The sequence below is a fragment of the Hydractinia symbiolongicarpus genome, chromosome 1 (genome assembly GCF_029227915.1).
Source record: "Hydractinia symbiolongicarpus strain clone_291-10 chromosome 1, HSymV2.1, whole genome shotgun sequence".
NCBI classification, from domain to species: domain Eukaryota; kingdom Metazoa; phylum Cnidaria; class Hydrozoa; order Anthoathecata; family Hydractiniidae; genus Hydractinia; species Hydractinia symbiolongicarpus.
In genome coordinates, this window is record NC_079875.1 from 23,494,908 (window position 1) to 23,518,832 (window position 23,925).

Here is a 23,925-nt window from a genome sequence, read left to right on the forward strand (position 1 = left end):
GAACAGATTTTTATCGTTATCCGGTTCGGTCCGTGGAACGTTTTGCGTGTGTGGATACTGGACTTTAAACGTTACTGGTTATTTTGACTTTTGCAGATGCATTATAAATAAGGCCGTATCAATTTTTTTATTTTGCATTACTGAAGCATACGTATTCTATTTTTTGACTTAAAATGCTAGAGGTTGTTTTGATTTGATCAACTGTGTTACAAATCATATTGCATCGATGTTTCTATTTTGCAGAAATGGAGCACACATTGTATTTTTTAACTTAAACGTTACAGGTTATTTTTATTTGAACAACGGTGTTATAAATAAGGCTGTATCGATTTTCCTATTTTGTAGAAATGGGCCACACAATTTATTTTTTGACTTAAAACATTACAGCTTGTTTTGATTTGTGCAACTGCAGCATAAATAAGAATATATTGTTTTTTTTTCTATTTTTGTAGAAACGGGGCACACAACATATTTTTTGACTTGTAACATTACAGGTTATTTTGATTTGTGCAAATGTGTTATAAATAGGCAGTATCAATTTTTCTGTTTTTACAGAAATGGGGCACACATTCTATTTTTTGTGTTGAATCGTTATAGATTAATTTCAATGTGCAACTGGATGAAGAATAAGAATACAACATTTTTCTATTTTGTAGAAATGGGGCACACAACATATTTTTTGACTTAAACGTTACAGGTTATTTTGAGTTGTTCAACTGCGTTATAAAAGGCAGTATCAATTTTTCTGTTTTTACAGAAATGGGGCACACATTATATTTTTTTTTTTACTTAAACGTTGCAGATTATTTTGACTTGTGTAGCTGCGTTATGAATAAAGGCTGTATCAATATTTCTATTTTTTCAGAAATTGGGCACACATTCTTTTTTGTGTTAAAACATACATCTTAATTTCAATGCGCACCTGGGTTTACAATAAGAATTATACGAGTATAGAACCAACATTGACCAATTTAATTTTGTATTGACAATATATTTCGATCTTCTAAAATCATCTTCAGGTTTAAAATATATAAAAACAAGATTAAAATCCGTTATATAAAAAAATGTAAATTGCGTATCACTCCTTTCTACAGTAAAAAAAATTTATCAACAACCGAGTAAAAATTCAAATGTACAAGAGAAAAGAAAATTAAACAATTGACAAGTCTCCCATGAGACACTATCCGTATAAATCAAAATAATTAAAATTTTATTACTAAAGTATGGCTTTTGTATTCATTCTTAGTGTTTAACTTAGGACGTATATCGTTAATAATCAAAGCTTCAAGAGTCTCTAGATGATGCATTGACTTCGTTGATGATGCTAAAATATCTAAAATTATATAAATAGAATGAAATAAAAAATATAAAAATAAAAGTATAAAAATAGAATAAGTAATAACTAAGTAAGTAAGATAAGTAAATATTATATAAATAGGATAAAAATGCACCATTTTTCTATTTTGCATAAATGGAGCATACATTCTATTTTTTGACTTGAAACATCAGGTTATCTTGATTTGTTCCACTGCGTTAAATAAGACTGCATTGATTTTTCTATTTTTACAGAAATGTGTCACACAGTTTATATTTTGACCTAAAACATTGCAGGCTATTTTGATTTGTGCAACTGCGCTATAAATAAGGTTGATTCAATTTTTCTATTTTGCAGAAATAGGGCACACAACTTATTTTTTGACTTGAAACGTTACAGGGTATTTTGATTTGTGCAACCCTGTTGTGAATAAGCCTGCATCTATTTTTATATTTTGCACAAATGGTGCACACAATTTATTTTTTGACTTATAAAAACGTTGCTGGTTATTATTTCTGTGCAACTCTGTTATGAATAGTGCTGCACCTTTTTTTTTTTTATTTAACAGAAATGGGGCACACAATTTCTTTTTTGACCTTTATAACGTTGCTGGTTAATATCTCTGTGCAACTCTGTTGTTATGAATAGGGCTGCATTTTTTTTCCTATTTAACAGAAATGGGGCACACAATTTATTTTTTGACTTATAAAACGTTGCTGGTTATTATCTCTACGCAACTCTGTTATGAATAGGGCTGCATCTTTTTTTCCTATTTAACAGAAATGGGGCACACAATTTATTTTTTGAATTATAAAACGTTGCTGGTTAATATCTCTGTGCAACTCTGTTATGAATAGGGCTGCATCTTTTTTTTCTATTTAACAGAAATGGGGCACACAATTTATTTTTTGACTTATAAAACGTTGCTGGTTATTATCTCTGCGCAACTCTGTTATGAATAGGGCTGCATTTTTTTTCCTATTTAACAGAAATGGGGCACACAATTGATTTTTTGACTTATAAAACGTTGCTGGTTATTATCTCTGCGCAACTCTGTTATGAATAGGGCTGCATCTTTTTTTCCTATTTAACAGAAATGGGGCACACAATTTATTTTTTGACTTATAAAACGTTGCTGGTTATTATCTCTACGCAACTCTGTTATGAATAGGGCTGCATCTTTTTTTCCTATTTAACAGAAATGGGGCACACAATTTATTTTTTGAATTATAAAACGTTGCTGGTTAATATCTCTGTGCAACTCTGTTATGAATAGGGCTGCATCTTTCTTTTTTATTTAACAGAAATGGGGCACACAATTGATTTTTTGACTTATAAAACATTGCTGGTTATTATTTCTGTGCAACTCTGTTTGTGAATAGGGCTGCATCTTTTTTTCCTATTTAACAGAAATGGGGCACACAATTTATTCTTTGACTTATAAAACGTTGCTGGTTATTATTTCTGTGCAACTCTGTTATGAATAGGGCTGCACCTTTTTTTTTTCTATTTAACAGAAATGGGGCACACAATTTATTTTTTGACTTATAAAACGTTACTGGTTATTATTTCTGTGCAACTCTGTTATGAATAGGGCTGCATCTTTTTTTTCTATTTAACAGAAATGGGGCACACAATTTATTTTTTGACTTATAAAACGTTGCTGGTTATTATCTCTGTGCAACTCTGTTATGAATAGGGCTGCATCTTTCTTTTCTATTTAACAGAAATGGGGCACATAATTTATTTTTTGACTTATAAAACGTTGCTGGTTATTATCTCTGCGCAACTCTGTTATGAATAGGGCTGCATCTTTCTTTTCTATTTAACAGAAATGGGGCACACAATTTATTTTTTGACTTATAAAACGTTGCTGGTTATTATCTCTGCGCCACTCTGTTATGAATAGGGCTGCATCTTTTTTTCCTATTTAACAGAAATGGGGCACACAATTTATTTTTTGACTTATAAAACGTTGCTGGTTATTATCTCTACGCAACTCTGTTATGAATAGGGCTGCATCTTTTTTTCCTATTTAACAGAAATGGGGCACACAATTTATTTTTTGAATTATAAAACGTTGCTGGTTAATATCTCTGTGCAACTCTGTTATGAATAGGGCTGCATCTTTCTTTTTTATTTAACAGAAATGGGGCACACAATTGATTTTTTGACTTATAAAACATTGCTGGTTATTATTTCTGTGCAACTCTGTTTGTGAATAGGGCTGCATCTTTTTTTCCTATTTAACAGAAATGGGGCACACAATTTATTCTTTGACTTATAAAACGTTGCTGGTTATTATTTCTGTGCAACTCTGTTATGAATAGGGCTGCACCTTTTTTTTTTCTATTTAACAGAAATGGGGCACACAATTTATTTTTTGACTTATAAAACGTTACTGGTTATTATTTCTGTGCAACTCTGTTATGAATAGGGCTGCATCTTTTTTTTCTATTTAACAGAAATGGGGCACACAATTTATTTTTTGACTTATAAAACGTTGCTGGTTATTATCTCTGTGCAACTCTGTTATGAATATGGCTGCATCTTTCTTTTCTATTTAACAGAAATGGGGCACATAATTTATTTTTTGACTTATAAAACGTTGCTGGTTATTATCTCTGCGCAACTCTGTTATGAATAGGGCTGCATCTTTTTTTCCTATTTAACAGAAATGGGGCACACAATTGATTTTTTGAATTATAAAACGTTGCTGGTTAATATCTCTGTGCAACTCTGTTATGAATAGGGCTGCATCTTTCTTTTGTATTTAACAGAAATGGGGCACACAATTGATTTTTTGACTTATAAAACGTTGCTGGTTATTATCTCTGTGCAACTGTGTTTGTGAATAGGGCTGCATCTTTTTTTCCTATTTAACAGAAATGGGGCACACAATTGATTTTTTGACTTATAAAACCTTGCTGGTTGTTATCTCTGCGCAGCTCTGTTTTGAATAGGGCTGCATCTTTTTTTCCTACTTAACAGAAATGGGGCACACAATTGATTTTTTGACTTATAAAACGTTGCTGGTTATTATCTCTGTGCAACTCTGTTTGTGAATAGGGCTGCATCTTTTTTTCCTATTTAACAGAAATGGGGCACACAATTTATTCTTTGACTTATAAAACGTTGCTGGTTATTATCTCTGTGCAACTCTGTTTGTGAATAGGGCTGCATCTTTTTTTCCTATTTAACAGAAATGGGGCACACAATTTATTCTTTGACTTATAAAACGTTGCTGGTTATTATCTCTGTGCAACTCTGTTATGAATAGGGCTGCATCTTTTTTTTCTATTTAACAGAAATGGGGCACACAATTTATTTTTTGACTTATAAAACGTTGCTGGTTATTATCTCTGTGCAACTCTGTTATGAATAGGGCTGCATCTTTTTTTTCTATTTAACAGAAATGGGGCACATAATTTATTTTTTGACTTATAAAACGTTGCTGGTTATTATCTCTACGCAACTCTGTTATGAATAGGGCTGCATCTTTTTTTCCTATTTAACAGAAATGGGGCACACAATTGATTTTTTGAATTATAAAACGTTGCTGGTTAATATCTCTGTGCAACTCTGTTATGAATAGGGCTGCATCTTTCTTTTGTATTTAACAGAAATGGGGCACACAATTGATTTTTTGACTTATAAAACGTTGCTGGTTCTTATCTCTGTGCAACTGTGTTTGTGAATAGGGCTGCATCTTTTTTTCCTATTTAACAGAAATGGGGCACACAATTGATTTTTTGACTTATAAAACCTTGCTGGTTGTTATCTCTGCGCAGCTCTGTTTTGAATAGGGCTGCATCTTTTTTTCCTATTTAACAGAAATGGGGCACACAATTGATTTTTTGACTTATAAAACGTTGCTGGTTATTATCTCTGTGCAACTCTGTTTGTGAATAGGGCTGCATCTTTTTTTCCTATTTAACAGAAATGGGGCACACAATTTATTTTTTGACTTATAAAACGTTGCTGGTTATTATCTCTGCGCAACTCTGTTATGAATAGGGCTGCATCTTTTTTTCCTATTTAACAGAAATGGGGCACATAATTTATTTTTTGACTTATAAAACGTTGCTGGTTATTATCTCTGCGCAACTCTGTTATGAATAGGGCTGCATCTTTTTTTCCTATTTAACAGAAATGGGGCACACAATTGATTTTTTGAATTATAAAACGTTGCTGGTTAATATCTCTGTGCAACTCTGTTATGAATAGGGCTGCATCTTTCTTTTGTATTTAACAGAAATGGGGCACACAATTTATTTTTTGACTTATAAAACGTTGCTGGTTCTTATCTCTGTGCAACTGTGTTTGTGAATAGGGCTGCATCTTTTTTTCCTATTTAACAGAAATGGGGCACACAATTGATTTTTTGACTTATAAAACCTTGCTGGTTGTTATCTCTGCGCAGCTCTGTTTTGAATAGGGCTGCATCTTTTTTTCCTATTTAACAGAAATGGGGCACACAATTGATTTTTTGACTTATAAAACGTTGCTGGTTATTATCTCTGTGCAACTCTGTTTGTGAATAGGGCTGCATCTTTTTTTCCTATTTAACAGAAATGGGGCACACAATTTATTCTTTGACTTATAAAACGTTGCTGGTTATTATCTCTGTGCAACTCTGTTTGTGAATAGGGCTGCATCTTTTTTTCCTATTTAACAGAAATGGGGCACACAATTTATTCTTTGACTTATAAAACGTTGCTGGTTATTATTTCTGTGCAACTCTGTTATGAATAGGGCTGCACCTTTTTTTTTCTATATAACAGAAATGGGGCACACAATTTATTTTTTGACTTATAAAACGTTGCTGGTTAATATCTCTGTGCAACTCTGTTATGAATAGGGCTGCATCTTTTTTTCTTATTTAACAGAAATGGGGCACACAATTTATTTTTTGACTTATATAACGTTGCTGGTTAATATCTCTGTGCAACTCTGTTGTTATGAATAGGGCTGCATCTTTTTTTTCTATTTAACAGAAATGGGGCACACAATTTATTTTTTGACTTATAAAACGTTACTGGTTATTATTTCTGTGCAACTCTGTTATGAATAGGGCTGCATCTTTTTTTCCTATTTAACAGAAATGGGGCACACAATTTATTTTTTCACTCATAAAACGTTGCCGGTTATTATCACTGTGCAACTCTTTGTGGCGCCGTAGATTAGTGGTTTCAGCTCTCGTACTCTGTGCGGGAGACCGGGGTTCGATTCCTCTTGACAGCGATTCAACATGGGCGAGTGAATGTTACCATAGCCCCGGGTTAACCCAAGCCATGTGAGGGAAATTGGGAAGATGGCACACTGTGTGGGCCGTTGGATGTTGCTGGGATTGTCTATCAGAGCGCGGGCTCTAATTGGTCTGCTTAGCTCAAAATGAGCATTAAATACTCTAGGACTCTCCATCTACGCCATGGCCCCTCCTGGAAATAATAGACAGGGTATATCCCTCGATATTTGTGAGGCTAGCCATGTAAAATATGCACATCTATCTATCTATCTATCTATCTGTTATGAATAGGGCTGACCTTTTTTTTTCTATTTAACAGAAATGGGGCACACAATTTATTTTTTGACTTATAAAACGTTGCTGGTTATTATCTCTGTGCAACTCTGTTTGTGAATAGGGCTGCATCTTTTTTTCCTATTTAACAGAAATGGGGCACACAATTTATTCTTTGACTTATAAAACGTTGCTGGTTATTATTTCTGTGCAACTCTGTTATGAATAGGGCTGCACTTTTTTTTTCTATTTAATAGAAATGGGGCACACAATTTATTTTTTGACTTATCAAACGTTGCTGGTTATTATCTCTGTGCAACTCTGTTATGAATAGGGCTGCATCTTTTTTTCCTATTTAACAGAAATGGGGCACACAATTTATTTTTTGACTTATTTCTATTTTGCAGAATTAGTGCACACATTTTATTTTCAACGTTACTAGTTATTTTCATTATAAAATTCTGTTATAAGTATATGATATAAATGATAAAGCTTGCGCTATATCATTTATGCAAAATCTTTTACATTTGTTTAGCAATAAAGGATGTTACCATTTTAAATAAGCACAAAGCTCGGGGTTTTTTATTTTTCTATCCCATGCCTATTAAAAATAATTTTGCTTTAAGCTATCCTTACTGGTTTAAGTTTTATAAAAATGAAGCTTGTGGGTTTAAAACCAATACCATAGGAATCAACCGTGACTAAATTAACAAACAACTGTGCTTGTTTTGATCTCTGATTTTACACCTCTATTAACAAAATTCTGCAACATTTGCCGTATATATTCAAGAAGGATTTTTATACTTTTTAGCTCCATTACAACGAAAAAAATTTGGATTTTATTATCTTCTAAAGACTACACTGAAGAAACTCCGCCGATCAAAGTACTGGAGAAAGATTTTTTTACGATGAAGATGTATATATTATAAGAACTAAAATAAAACGTAAATTGAATTATGATGTGATATATTTCCTGTCACTAGTTATATTCACGTGTTTTTTTAAGAAACTATCCCCAAAAACCTCAAAATCTTTATAAAATTTTGAGAAAACCGCCAGCCTCAGCGTTTTAAACTGCAATTTACAGTCATCATAATTGTAAAAAACAAAACAGAATCAAGTTTCTTTTTATCAGTAATTAAATACACATATACTAAACAAAGTTTTATCTTAAAAATAACAAAATAAGTCTTTTTTCTTCTGTTAATAATGAAAATCTCAACAAAAAGTAAATAGAGTGATAAAATTTAAGAAATGATTAAGAAAAATTCAGCCTATATTCAGGCATTTTGTTAAGAAAATTGAGACTCAGGTCAAGAACAATTATAAAATGGAAATGTGTACTGTCTGTGAAAAAATAAATACTAAATGTTGAGAAAAAACAAATTTTATTGCTAATTCTTGGTTGTGCTTCCATGTACCAACTTAGCAGATTAGATATGACTTAATTTTAAGCTGTTTTGAGCATTTAAGGGGGATCGCGATCCAGCAGGACGTTTTACAGAGTTTACGACGACCCTGCTGAACACAGAATTTCTGTTATCGCTTGTACAGGTGAAAAAACCTTTTCTAATGTTTTTTATATCAATATGAGTATCTGAAGTTTGTTATATCCAGTTATGGTCGAGCGGCTATATGTTGCTAGATATTTAAAGAATTAAAAGACACAGATAACAACAAGTATCAACTAGCTAAATGTGCCTCTTCATAAGACGAAGTCTCTCTATATACTGGGGTGTTTATGTACACTAAGGTCCGTGGTTATGTTAGTAGCTGACTATATACTATTGTGTAAATAGTGAGCGACCCATAACAACGTTGACAAATGACAGGTGGTTTCAGTAAAAACAGTCATTTTTGTTCGCACTTTGAAATCAACATCGCTAGCTACAAACACCATGCGCGATCCCGTGCAATAATCTGCATATTCTTTATGTTTAGAGTTGCTAAAACATCTATTTAAAAAAAATTATATGCGGCTAGTGTAAAGAAAACTATTTAAATTTTGTTTCACATGCGCCGACATTTACCAGAAATCCCAACCTCGAATGTGACTGCACATAGTCACGACGCATTTTTCTCTTTGCGACCTGTGTCCTTTATGGCTTCACGAATGTGTTTTTAACGTCAGGATTTGACGCTAAGTCCTTACCAACATCTTTTTCCAGTATTTGAAATCTATGAATATGAGAAATTTACGCTAAGTCGTTACCAACATCTTTTACCAGTATTTGAAATCTATGAATAGGAGAATTTCACGTAACTAGTTAACTACCTGCAATCTTCGTCTAAAGTTTTTAAAACACCTACATTATGACCATACATCCAGTTGTTGTTCACTGATTCATATATGGCGCAATTCTTGGTCCGTTGACTGGCTTAATTAGCACATTTGATTTGATGTTTACCATGTGTAGCTGCGTTTATAACACTTCTGTAGGGCTCTTTTGTATGTGTGAAGTTATTTTTTACCTTAATGGCACTATAAATAATCAATTTTCTGGCATTTCAATTTATGGATATATTTGCGTTTTATGAATGCTTTTCACAATTAAGGGACACGATTTATATGTAAGATATGCATAAAAAGGGGACAAAAATTTTAAAAAATGATCTCAATGTCAGATCCTGTTTTTATTATTTATAACGATATATTATAACGATATATCGGTAAATGACATAGTCCAAGTCAAATAATGAAGGAATTCTAGCTTTATCACCTTGAAAATTAATATATAAAATGTAAATTGATTTAAATGAATACCAAGTTAAAGCAGGTATATCGATGTCACATCAAACACTGAACTTACATGAGGGCTTCATAGAATATATAAGACATTTTCAAAATTCATTGAAATTTTCTATTTATTTAAAAAAATCAAATGTCACCTTAAACTTCATTTACCACGCTCAACAAATATATACTCCAAATTTTTGAAGGTCAATGATTCCGTTAGAAAAAAATATATCAATAAACTAACTGCAGGACTCTAAAGCATGCTAGATGGAGAATATTTTAGTCATATATAAACAGTTGAAAATAGTCCTTACTTTGTTCAAAATATGCCCGAAAATCAAAGGGGACACGAATATGTCCCCTTTAATTTCACGTCCCCCAAATGTGCGTGTTTAAGGTAAAGCATGTCACCCTAACCTACTTATAGACATATATATATATATATATATATATATATATATATATATATATATATATATATATATATATATATATATATATATATATATATATATATATATATATATATATATATATATATATATATATATATATATATATATATATATATATATATATATATATATATATATATATATATATATATAATGTTGCATGAAGTCATGCCCACTTTTTCCTTTGTGAGCAGATACAAACGCAACAATATCAAGATTTAAATTGGTAATTTGTCCAAATTTTTGGGAAACTCCTTTGGAAAGGAATAACGCAACAGCTTCTTCCTGAATATTCAATAATGTGTCTGAGAGATTCATTGTTATGCACCGCACACCACCACCTGTGTTACGTCTGACTTGCATATAAATTTCAGATCTTCTTGGGCGATGCTTCCAACCAATATGAACCAACTTGTTTGTAGTTATTTCTGGTTTGGGTTTTTTGAATACCCGATCTACACCACTCTCTTTGACAGTTCTCCCTAATATTCGTTTCTTTTCATCACTATCAACAAGATCAATGGTCTGAGGTATCGTCATAACAAACACTTTTAAACAAATAATATGGCCCTTCTCGGTAAGGCCTAGCTGTTCTAAATCTTTTGACGTAGATTGATACACAGCTTTCTCATCCATCTGAACAACAAAATATAATATATATATGCATGTAAATTGACACACAAAATGGTCATGCAGATATTTTAGAGGGAATTAAAGGGCCGACAACAAAAAATATTTGTCACACTTTGCAGAAATTTTCTATCCCGAACCATGACAAAAGCTATTTGTAGCAGGCCCTAACAGGCCACAAAAATTTTTGGCTTTTAGTCAGAAAAATATTTAAGCAGAGATTCCATCTCTTAAGAAAACATGGGACAGTATTTGAAGTATATTATTAAAGTAATGAATTGAATGCTAGCTAGCTACTAGTGTAAAATAGCTAGCTATAGATATAGCTTTAAAGGCCTTGCCTTGTTTCTGCGGAAATTATTGACAACTTCATCCGCAACACCCCTTTTCTTTAAATATTGACACACCTGCAAGAAAAATGAAAAAGTATGTAGAAGTATAAACATGTCAGTGGTACTGTAATCAACACTAAAGTCTGAAAATACGTCGCACCTTTTCCACACTTTCATTTTCATCTTCATTGTCAGCCATCTTACTTGTTTATATAAAAGCGGGAGTTGAATCTTTTTAGCCAATAAAAATACGTATCTCTAAAGTTCACTCCATCTTAGAGCAATTAACTCGCATCTAGCACTTGATAACTGACATTGCCACTTACTAAAAACGTGCACTTGATAACTGGCACTGCTACTTAGTAACTCGCACTTGACAACTGTCATTGCTACTTAGTAACTGGCACTTGATAACTTACACTGCCACTTAGCAACTCGCACTCACTAACGCGATGCTACTTAGTAACTGGCACTTATTAACTGGCACTGCAAGTTAGTAACTGGCACTGCGAGTTAGTAACTGGCACTGCGAGTTAGTAACTGGCACTGCGAGTTAGTAACTTGCACTTAATAACTGGCACTGCTAGTTAGTAATTGGCGCAAAATCATTTTTACAAATAAATAAATGGTATTTTGGGACTCTGAAACATTGATAACGCATGCATTTAACAAATGTCACATATGGGCCACGGTACAATCACCACACCAATGAGAGAAACAATCATCGTGATATCTACTAAAATATTTTATTTTAGGAAATTCATTGACCGTGACTTTTGTGTAACCCTTCAGTACTATTAACCCGCAAGTCGTGACTTCTTAATTACCAGTTTCAAGAAAGTGGTAAAAACCTAGCATGAAATTCTTAATCGAATAAAAGAACTTTCTACAACAAAATCATCCGTTTCTTTCGATCCTGTCAATGTTTATTATCATCCGTTATTCCGATAATATGTTTTTTTTTTTTTTAGAAGAACACAAGTAAGAGCATATAAAGCTATGCGAATAGCATCCATCTTACGGTCATGTCGGATCGGCAATTCTATACATGCGACCAAAGTACATACCAGCTCTTTCAAAATATCTATATGAAAGAAACTGTGCTATGAAGGTGTGCTTCCAGATGACTATCAAAATAGCACCGAGATACACTAGTGTATTTGTGAAGATATCTCAAATATATTTGTCGAAAATTTCAGGTTGTCTGGATATTGTTGGTAGGGAGAAAGTAAATACCAAAACTAAAAAGTATTATTTCACAGAAATGTTACGCGTAACGAATAATGAAGTTTTTGTCTCATGATTTTGTGGAACATCGTAACTATGCATACGAGATGCACCACGCTTAAAAGGTGTAGAATTTTCGCTTTTTTCATGAATTATGTTTTGATGAGAAAAGGATTACTCTCTAACGACATGTTTAGACAGTTTTACCAATTTTACTCCGCATGCTTTCCACACTTAATGTCATAAAACGTATTTTCGAAACGTAAGTTTTAGTTTAATGACTTTTCGCTTTTATTATAACAAGCCAGTAAGGAATTAATAATGACATTGTATCTTGTTTAAGTAACGAATTCATGACGCGGTTACTGATATCCCACGACATTTTAATAATAAAAATTAAATAACCGGAACGATTTTAATTCTCCGTTTTTCTGAGATGAGCCACGTTCAGCTAGAGAGAAGAGTGCTTAACTATTAAGAAGAAAAAAATGGAACTGACAGTGGCTGGGTAGAAGTTTGTAAGCCTTTGGTAAGTTGTTTTTATTGATTTGCTATCTATTTTTTTTATCTTTTTATTATTATTTTTTATTATTGTTTACCTGATTTAAACAATGCTGTACTTTTTTGTAGGCTTGCAAAGTAAAGAAACTTATACATTAAGAAAAAAAAGATATTGTCAGGCAGAACGATGGTAAGTGAAATTTTTGAAATCTGGATGATTTTTACAATTGTTGTAAGTTAAACTAGCTATCTCACATTTCTAGTTCCGTTCACAAGCATTTTACGGTGAAGTAGAAAAAAAGTTGTAGAGGGTGGAATCGAGGATTCTGGATTGCAGTATGTGATTTTTACTTTTTTAATATATTACATATCGTTCGCTGTGAACCAGTACGTGCTCGTTAAACTGCAAGCTGTAATACACTTAAACATATACCTTATTAAGTTTTATATACTATTTATACCGTTTGCAAAGATTTTGCGCGTGTGTGAATATTTGTACATTATGTAGAATAGCTTTAGTACCGTTTTGTATGGCTGTCAAATACTTAACCAACTCTCAAACTGCAATATCTGTGTAGGTGAGGTAGGCGCACCAGTAGCTGTACCGTTTGTCTGTAAAAGGTTTTAAAAAGGTTTTATTATTTTATCAATCTTCATATTAAGTATAAAAGACAAATAAATTAATAGAATATTAAATATTAAAAGACAAATGGTCACAATTTACAAAGTGTATTATTGTCTGGTGGAAATAAAACCTTCGACCGAGTGCAATTCGAACCAGGGACCTTTGGGTCTGCCAACTAAACCCCCAACTGTGCTCGATCCAGTAGTGAGGGAAAAGGCAGTTGCAGACTCGCCCCACTATCGGACTGACTAGTAATAGTCACGTGGCTTAAAGTGCCTACTTCGTGACCCCAAGTTCTGGACACAATTTGGTCTTATCCACCCCTCCACATTTCCGCAACCTCTGGAATTAAATTGCACGCACATAGCGACCTTCAGCTGATGGGTCACAAACTTACATTTTATGTGTCAAATTCTGTGTTTCACTTTTTCCACCTCGGGTTTGTTGTTTAAGGTTGACAACGCAAATTTAATATTTTTCATTCTGGTAATGGCTATTCCTAAAGAAGGAAGCTTTACAAACAGCCGGAAATTTCATCCAGACAAAGTACGAAGTAAGTCAGTGGCAACGGCTTACTTGTTTTATTTTTCTGAATTAAAATTGAAAAAGAACTAATATAAATATATTCTTTATGCATTTTCCATAAGAAGAAAATGTTAATGATTTCTGACCAGGTTTCCTGCATGCACATATTTGACGTTTCGAAGGATCACAGAGAGCATTAGAGTTCTATCAGATCGAACAGTATTGACCAAACAACTAGCAAATTTAAAAAAGGGAAGCAAGGCACAAAACCATTCACAATGAAAGCGAACGCTTTACCATAGCGTATGAGTCAGTGTATTATTTTGTAAAATTTCCTCTATAATGCATTATAACCCTAAATAATGCATCATACCTGGTAAACAAAAAATCCCATTCACTGCTATATTACCGAAGCACAAAGTATTTCTATTTCTCTATGACATTAAATTGACAGTTAAATTTTTAATTTGAACGTTTTTCACGAATGTCATAAAAACTCAGGATAGGTAGCGAAATTATTTTTTTTCTTTTTTACTTTTATGCATGGTGGATATTAAATAACTTTCCGGTAGGAAGTTATACTACAACCCTCCATAATGTAACATTTCTTGGCCTAAACTCTATACCCGTAGAGGATGTGACAGGTTCAATGGACTTGAACACACTGTCGGTTGAATCATAAAATGGCTCCTTTAACAACGCATCCACCAAGTCCAATGAAGCATTTTCCAGTAAAAGCAAATCTACTCAGTGTAATGAGTGCCCAGAGCATACAAGGAAACACACAACTTACAAAATATCTTTCCATATTCCGTGTTCTACAACATAATTGATTGATAATTGGTCGTGAAAGATTTCCCTAACTGGTCAATGGTTTCGCTTTTTTAGATTTTGAATCTACAGTTATTATGGGACCTCTACAATTTCTATGTTCCTAAGAAGAAGATGCTTTAAATTTAATTTTTCCTTCAGCTCAGCAAATTCTGTCATATTATAATGGAATGCGAGGCCGATTTAAAAGCTTTGTCAAATGGAAAAATAACAGCTTTTAGAAACTCATGGTGATACATTAATATATAATTATGCTTTAAAGTCATATCTTACACATTATTTTTTATAAGTTATTTTTTATTGTTGTTTCACATTACACGAAATTCCATGATTTTGATCCTCTGTACAAACGAATATCACCTTAATACATTCTTAATGTTTTGTAATAAAATTTTTGCGCGTTTTTCATATTTTGTTAAAGCGTATTTCGAATAAAAACTGAAACAGCACTATCTGAAAAAGGTTCTTTTATTGAAACAAGTTAAAATTGATTTAAATGTGTTTTATTTGTTATAGGCTAAATTTAAAATAAAAAGAAAAAATTTTCTCCGAGCTTACTAATGGTGAAAATGCAAATTAAAGTATTTCTAAATTAATAAATCTTAAATTAAAAAAAAATGTAGCTGTCCATGTTGCTACACTTCATTTAGGTTACTATTCAATATAAGGAAGTAATTTTGCAGCATTTTTCTCTCTGTAGCACTTCACAACGCTCATAGTACGTCCACGAATATTGAGCAAACCACTGTCGTATTTCGTAGCCTGTTTCAAACACGCCATTATTCCTAATCAGTGAATAATCTAATTTTGCAGAAAAAAAGTATTTCAACCATTTCTTCTCTGTGTGACAACGGGTTTTCTTCACGGAAGTTATTGTCTTCACTGAAGTTATTGAAAAATGCGTTATAACGTGGCAGTAAGTAAGAGACAGAAAAATTAATATAAAAATTAATGATGACGTAAAAAAGTGCCTAACATAACTACTAAGCATAGGGATGAAAAAATTGTGTAAAAATAAAAGTTAAATTGCGTATTCACTTACCAACTTACCTGAGAATATAAAAAGTAATAACGTATGTAATGACATATGATGGTGTAAAAAAATTCTCACCTAACATCGCTTCCTTTTTGTACGTAGGCTTTCCATGGTTTGCAATCCAATGTCTTTCATTTATTTGGATTTTAAATAATGAGGTTTAATATGTCCTGCGACCGCAACTACATAGGGATTAAAAATTTATGTAATAATAAAAGTTGTGGGATAAAGCAATTTTTTTGCATTTAACTGAAAAATTCTGGAGGGCTAGGCTATGCAATTTTTTCTAATTCAAATCAACGATGCAAAGAGACAGTTCTTTGTTTTTTATAAGTGTAAACTGGCTGCGTTTACAATTGGTAAAAGTTCTTTTACGTCACAACATGTACTCACTGAGAGTTGCTGTGTATATAATGGAAGTATGCTCTGAACTGGCTTTGTCAAGTTGCAGAAGCATCTATATTAAAAAAATAAAAGTAACACACGAAAGTGTAAGTTGACAATGCTGCGCTGTCTGTCATGCAGAACACTTTTTGCAATGCATTGCACAAAACCATGTAAATAAAAAAATTCTTGCAAACTTTTTGCAAACTATTTGCAAGTTGAGGCACTTTTACTTGCTTGTCTGATAAAGTTTGTCCGTACTATGCAACACGCTTTGTAGAACTCTAGGCGATGCTGTAATTGTCCCACTTTAAGTTGCGGCACAATCAGATTTGCGAAAACTGTGGCAACATATACATTGAACATGATCATAGAAAGAGGTAAAATCATTACCAAGGCACCGGTGACGTGGTCACAGTTTGCCACGTATGTATTGTCATTTCAGCGCCACATATACAGACAGCGATATAGCGCAATTTAATACCTTCTGCCATGTCACGAAAATTAAGAACACAGGCACAAATGTCAAAGCCGATATACAGTTTTTCACAAGTTGGACCTTAAGCTTTTTTCAGCCGCAAGCAGAGCGAACTAGCGACGTACTTACAGTGACACAAAAGTGTAGAAAACTTTTACGGTTTTTCATCTTGTGACTTTCGGTGTAACGGTTGCAACAATTCCTTAATTTTTTAAATACGCGTTTAAATATAGAAAATAGGAATATAGAAAATAGGAGTTATTTCCTTAAGTCAGGACTAATCTATTCGGTTCGGAACAGGCAGATTGGTGATTGTCAGTAAAATACCTTTAAACTCCAATATCTATCCTATACATATTTTTATTAGCTTTTCACCCTCTATATAACAGAGGCAACAGGTATACAAGTACTTTAGTAAATGTTTGCTGATTCAGCAAAACTTTTAATGCCTTATATCTTAACTGCTCGTCAAAAGCACATGATTCTATGCATTTTTCGCAACATGTAGAGCATTTCAAACTTTACATCAACCTCTGCATGTGCCAAAAAACCTACAGTAATGAATAAACGACAAGTTTGGTCCAGCCCTGGTGTATACTTTTTCAGTTCACTCAGGCAAAAGAAATTTTAGACAACACATACGAAGAAAGTTTGTGAAATGCAATCCGCGCGTCTTGTTTTTGTTTCAAACACAAAATTTTCTCCTGTTAGAAACATTGGTTGCCCGTTCATGGATGCTTTACTTTTTTTAAAAAGTTTTTAAGGTGAGAAAAAATTACTGTAAAATGTGAAAATGTGCTGTTTCTTATGGTGATTGTCGAAAAAAAGTGTTTTTATTTTTAGAACAATTCTGTATCCATAATCTTAATCTTGTATAAAAAATTTTTTTGTATTATATTTAGATGAAAAAAAAACACAACAACAATGGAATATCCGTGACAAGAAAGATCTGATCAGAGTGTCAATTCGTTATCTGCTAGTATAAAATGTTACTATTGCTATTTTATAAAGATATTAAGACTGCTGGGTACAAGCAAGTAGATTGCAGTTGTGCAAGCGTTACATTACAACGGAGTTTTTAAATTACTGTGAAATCGCAATATGATCAGTTTAATAGCGTGTTTAACAGCTGTTGCCCATCACTAAACTTACTGGATGTGTGTTTTCCGTGTTGTTGGATACACACACGTTTATCAAAAGCAAAGCGATTTCAAGTCCTCTTTGCTGAATGATAATTTTGCGGAATAATTTTAAGTCACTATTACCGTTTGAATAGTGTTTTGGTGTTACCTAATCAATTCACAGTTATTCTGATGACACTTCAACTATTTACCGTTGACAAATGGTTCGGTCAAGTTTTGTAATAAACATTAGCAATTAAGGAAAAAAAATCTGTGTGGGAGAAAAAGGTGAAAAAAGTTTATTTTTGGAAAAATAGATATGTATTATTTTGAAAGCGAATGTGTTATTTTGAAATGTATTATTTTGAAAGCGAAGGTATAATCTAAGGCTGTCCGTTTTTGTTTCAACCCAAATTAATATTACTATAATAATTCTTTGTTGAATGAGTACTTCGTGGTGTTCTGTCATGCTCTTCAAACTTATTCAGCAAAATTACCGAGCTATCTACGTTTTTCTGCTTGTAGATATTTTCTTTCGACTAAAGTTTAACTGATTTTTTAAAACTTTAATATTTACGAAATTAGTTAATCTTGTTTGTTCATTAGTTAACTACTTGTTATATCATAGCCTATGAGCTAATTTGTCCACGTTACATACAACTTGTAATTTATAGCATGCCAGGAAATATATTTAATTGATGTGAAGTTTCGAGAACAGCATCCATAAACTGGAATAATCGGCAATCTGATATGAGTTATGCGTGTATTAAATGAAAATTACTTGAAGCGCGGACTGCATTTCACAAACATAAATATCAAGCATCAAAAAATAGTTAAAATTTAAATAATATTTTTCTATGTTTTTCTAGTTGATTAATGTTTAACTGTAAAAGTGGCGATACCACCACCTGATACACAGCCACTATTCAGTCACAAAACAAATCTTTTCTCCGTTAACAATGAAAGATGCAAACGAGACGTCGCGTTGGACCTTCTAGCCTTTCGCACTCGATAATAAATCCAGTTCACTTGTTGTTGCTTCCCCTTAGGCGAACTGTCGAAAAGTTCCGTGGAAAAATACGTCAACAAAGAAAATTCAATACTTAATATTTTTTAGATATTTGTCTACCGGCTACATTTGTGTAGAGCTAGACCGCTGATCAAAGTAACGTATAGAAACATGTGCTTTTGACGAGCGGTTAAGAAAATATTAGGGTATAAAAACTTCTCTCACGTCAGAAAAACTTCGATAATATGAACACATTTTTTAGAGCTGGCGAACTCAACCTGTCTGTTTTGAAACGGGTTGGTCAGAGACGTCAGTTACCTCAACTTATTTGGCATTAAAATAAGTGGATCGCTATAATACAAGCATGCAGTATGTTGTAAAGCGGACACAACATATTGTTTCAGGTGTAAATAATTTTTAAAAATAACTTTTTCGCAACTTTTTTCCGAAAAAAAACACAGCTCATAGCCTGCTGCTAACCCATCATACCAAAAACAGCCAGACTATATTTGTTTTATTTTTTGAAATAAAATCCGTAAAAATTCAAAAGTTCTTGGGACACCGGTACTAATGCTTTATATATATACAGATAAAGCGTTTTATAAGTTGATTTTGCAGATTTTTAAGAGAGTCTTTGTACGAGAAGGTTGCCAAACTTTTGGCATATTTTAAAATTTTATACTCTCTGCGCGTAGAGTTAATTTTATAATAATATTCAGAATAAAGCCAAAACCGATTTCACTTTATCTTTGCTTGGAAAATTTAAAAACACATAAATAATACACCAACCGCATCTTAACTAAGCGCTACGTTTGATGGATTGTCTTCTTCCTGAAGTTTTATTTAAAAAGCACAACAGCTTTGCGCTTTCGTTTTGGCAAAATCAAACCATTTATGCCGCAATACAGCTGTATGTAACGACGTATACACCCTTTTACGAAACAGTTGAAGACAGCCTACCAGTCCACTCTCTTATCAAACTGATTAGCAACTTAAATAGAAGCTGGTGATGTAGCGATATCAATAAAAGTGCTATACAGGGCAGGACACGTAAGGGATGGTGGTGTAGGTGGACATGTTAGTGTTAATGGGCCTGAAGGTGTTAATGGAGTAGGAATATGGAATGATAAGCGGGAGAAATTGGTGTTAATTTGTTTAGTGGGTGGTGAAACGGGTAAGTATGTTGGTGAATTAGGATGTTACAAAGGAATGGCGGGTTGTTCTCTGTCTTTCCCCCTGTGCTGTATGTTTTTTTGCAATACCTAAAGGTCCGATGAATGTCAAAACTTTTGACCCCTGGCATTGAATGCAAAATATGCATAAGTACTCTGTTAATGTTCCAAAGATCAACTAGTCGATTATTCAATTACTATAAAAACATACTTATTCCAATGTTTATATCTATCATTTTACCCTATATTCATTCCTATCATTTTACCCAAAATGACCGTTTTCGTATATAGCTAATTTAAAAATTGGATCACTAAGAACAAATAGAGAAAAAAATATGACCGCATGTCAGTTTAAACTTGTAAATATGTGATTATGCAAGCAATTCATGAATTATTTTATATATTGTAGTCTTCGAAGATTATTTCCGTCTGTTGTCAAATTTGAACTTAATTATTCGTTCACCTTGCTTCACAATATTAGCTAATTACCTCTTCTTAGTTATATTCCGGAAGCATAAAAAAGATATCAAAAGTGAACCAAATGTGAATGCTGTGTTACTGACTTCCTATTTGTATGCGTGTTTTCATTTTCGGCATGGTATCAGCTATTCCATATACAAAAATGAAATAAACTTATGAAATTCTTATATACTGGGTACTTAAGAGAATTATTGAAGTGTATTATGGACAGATGATGACAAAATATATTTTACATTGTCGCTAACACAGGCAATAAAACAAATAAACTTGTTATTTGAGATCAAGCCTCCAAAAATTATCTTGTTAGTCTATAAAGGAAACTGGCACAGAATCTTTCTTCAATACCAAGTTCTGTACAAAGTTTACCTCCACGCGAGCCTCCTCATGTGCCTGCAAACATATTCTGAGCCATTCTGGTGGATTCTAAAAAATAAGATAATTGGTTTTACCTTTCGTATTTTTATGACGTAATTTATTGACTTTAAGTTGAATATTTTTTAATTAGTGGTAGAACATAGCGCACAGTGTAGTCAGTGATTAATTTACTTTTCTAGATATTATCGCTTTTATATACTAGAATTTTTAACATTTTTGTCATATCTGAAGTAAACCTTATCGCTATTTTATTAGGAATATCAGAATTATTTTTAAATATTACAAACATTAAGCAGTGTAATTATCACATTGTTATAGTTTTGACAAAATATTTCATTCATGATTAAATAATAAAAATTTCACTTGAAAGTAGCTACTAAAGTCCTAAATAGACAATCTAAAAGCCGCTTGCTTTCATTTGTTTAAATCGATTCGTTTGTAAAAACTTATTTGCGTAATTTTGACTAAAAGTAAAAATAAATACTTACTTCGAGCCAGGAGCCAGTCCTATAAATCGTGAGGAGGATCTAGCCTACATTAAAAATATAAAGGGTCATTATGAATTACTGACGATATGGTACAACAGCAAATTATTGCCGAAATTATTGCCAAAATTAGTTATGGCTATGAAAAGACTATTCGTAATTTAAATTCAAAAAGTAACTAATTTATTAAACCTCCTTGATTAAATAGCCCAAGAACTTAAAAAAACTGTCTTTATAGAAAAACGTCACTGTTTTAATCTTGTAAAATACGAATGTTGTGTTTAAAAACCAAAACTAAATAGGTGTTAAAATTTTTATACGAATATTTTTACCTGAACTTTTATTGTATGCCGTGAAAGCAAAAGTAGATTTTGTATATTTCGTATGGGCATTATTACCAATTAATAGCTTTGGGCTTGTTATCGAGTAATAACTATTATAAGTTAAGAGTATTTTTCTAATTATAACCCATAAAAAAGGAGATTGTATAAAGCCACTAGTTTTTTTCAAAAGTTAAATTCATTGGGGAGGTCGAATTCACTCATTAATCAGAAACAAAAACAAAGAAGAGATTGAATGTACTCAGAATAACAGGTTTTAAGAAGCAACAACATTGGGGAGATTGAATTCACCCATAAAAACAAATTTTCAAAGCAATAACAAAATTGAGAAAATTGAATTCACCCATAGAATAAAATTTTAAAGGCAACAAAACTAGAAAGAGCTATATTTTAAAGAGTAACTTTTGTTAAAACAGAATGGAGGAAACGGAAATCACTCTACATTCGCAACATTTTCTGTTAAAACAATTATTTGCAACAACAGCAAAAAATGTAGATAGTATATAGGGACAGTGGGAATCTCGCTAATACATTCATGCGCGACATTTGAGGCAAAATTCCAATCACCTTGTCTCGTCTTGCACACCGAGCACATAAACATAAATAACAATGTTCGATTCTTCGCTTAATAGCAGGGCAAGTGAGGGGTCTACCATAAGTTATATATAATATATAAAAGATATATACTATTTCGTTACTCGCTTGAAGAATTCCAGATCTACCGCCAATGGAGAATAGTATGTTATTGTTTTCTGAGCACCAGATTCCTCTTAGTGAGACAGTAATCACGCCAAACGTAATGTTTCGTGTTTCGAATTTCTCTCTTAACGCATTTCGTAGACCAGGTCGATAGTAGTATGCAACTTTTTTATTGTATGCATCTTGCAGCGTGCTTCCCTCAGCGTGTTGAAAACGCATTAACTCGGTGACAATAGATACATCTTTAACAAAAACACTATCCGACTCTGGCCACTACGAAGTCAGGTTTCAATCTGATGCCAGCAATGGTAAAAACTTGTTCGACAAGAACTTGCTTGTTCTTAATAGCGATGTTCTTGCCGAAATCGACAATTGCGGCGTGCCTTTGTATCCTTGGGAAGTGTGTGAAACCACAATGTTGCACCGCGTGGGAAAAGGTTTCCCCCACCCTTTGAAAGTGCTTTCACTTCTTATCCACGTTGCGCCCCCGGTTACAGTTTCCAAGTGTAGGGAGCCGTCAAATGCGTAGCTTGACGAACTCGATGTATGAGCGTCCTGAATTAAATGATGTAATGCCCTTTTGCCATAGTTGACCCTTATGATTATTCCTCAACTCGCATAGCGGCTTGCCGTCTATTGTTGCGTACAGCTGGTCACTGAAGCGAGGGTTCTGCCTCATTGCGTTTTCGGGTGTTCCCTCGCCAAGAATTTTCACGCACTTAAGTTTTGCCAATTGAGTCTGAATCGCTGTATCTCATGATTCGGTCATCTTTGTTATACGTCTCAGAAGCATCGTTGGTATGGTTAATGCGCAGGATGGTAGGCCTTGGCCGCCGTCTTAGGATTTTGTGTAGAAAAAGGACGTTTGTATGTCCATAGGAACGCCAAGGAGATCCTTGACCCACATACGAATATTGAGATTGAATGATGTTACTTACACGGCCGAGTACCATTCGATGTTGAAATCGTGGTAGCAGGTTGTTTCTCAGAAGCTCGAGCTTCTGATGGGGCTTGAGAGGCGCAGACTTCAGACAATACAGTAAGATTGACAGGTGGTGTAGATTGGGTCTCATCTTGCCATTCGGGATGAAATTTGAATGACGTACCATAGTCCGTTGCTGAGAGTGCTGCGCTACTAATGTAAAATGATGGCTCTCTGATTACGACTGTAATGCCTTCCTCGCGGTGGTCATTTGTGCCGATAAGCATTTCATGGTGTTAATCGTCATGCCTCAGTTATCAAAGAAGTGAGTTGTTTTTCTGAGAAGTACGTCCATGCCAGTCTTTGTCTCTGAGAACATAATAAGGTCGTCAGCGTAAGCCAAGTTTTTTAGTCCACTATCAGGATGGTCGACGTTTTTCAGGTGAAATGTCAGAAACCGGGTAGTAATTACTATATCAGCGTTTGGGTGTGGTTATCTCGGCATCGTCACGAGGACTAATCGAAAAGTACAGGCGACCACGTGTGCGTTCTTGGATGGAAAAACGATGCTTCCTCGGTGTTGTTGAGTATCATGTCTGCTATGTGCTTTCAATTTCGTCGGTACGTTTGTTAAAATCGTGCGAAGTGTTAAATTTTGATACGGCGTCGATATCGAGTAGTGTTGAATCGAATTAACGGCTGATTGGACCTTTTGTTGTACGTA

The 23,925-nt window shown here is 33.4% G+C and overlaps 1 protein-coding gene and 1 long non-coding RNA gene across 4 annotated transcripts in view; one reads left to right on the top strand and one right to left on the bottom strand.

The window, feature by feature from the left end:
* Positions 1 to 23,925, bottom strand: part of LOC130647246 (uncharacterized) — a 53,487-nt gene that overhangs the window by 20,387 nt on the left and 9,175 nt on the right. The window lies entirely within an intron of this gene.
* On the top strand, positions 12,544 to 22,167 carry LOC130647260 (uncharacterized). 3 transcript variants are annotated; one of them, XR_008982832.1, is made up of 4 exons: positions 12,544 to 12,746; positions 12,848 to 12,908; positions 12,982 to 13,896; positions 14,757 to 14,953. It is a non-coding gene; the product is annotated as an uncharacterized LOC130647260 (long non-coding RNA). The 3 variants fall into 3 exon arrangements; XR_008982833.1 differs by lacking the exon at positions 14,757 to 14,953 and adding an exon at positions 17,500 to 22,167 and having other exon boundaries at positions 12,583 to 12,746; positions 12,982 to 13,054; XR_008982831.1 differs by lacking the exon at positions 14,757 to 14,953 and having other exon boundaries at positions 12,600 to 12,746; positions 12,982 to 14,558.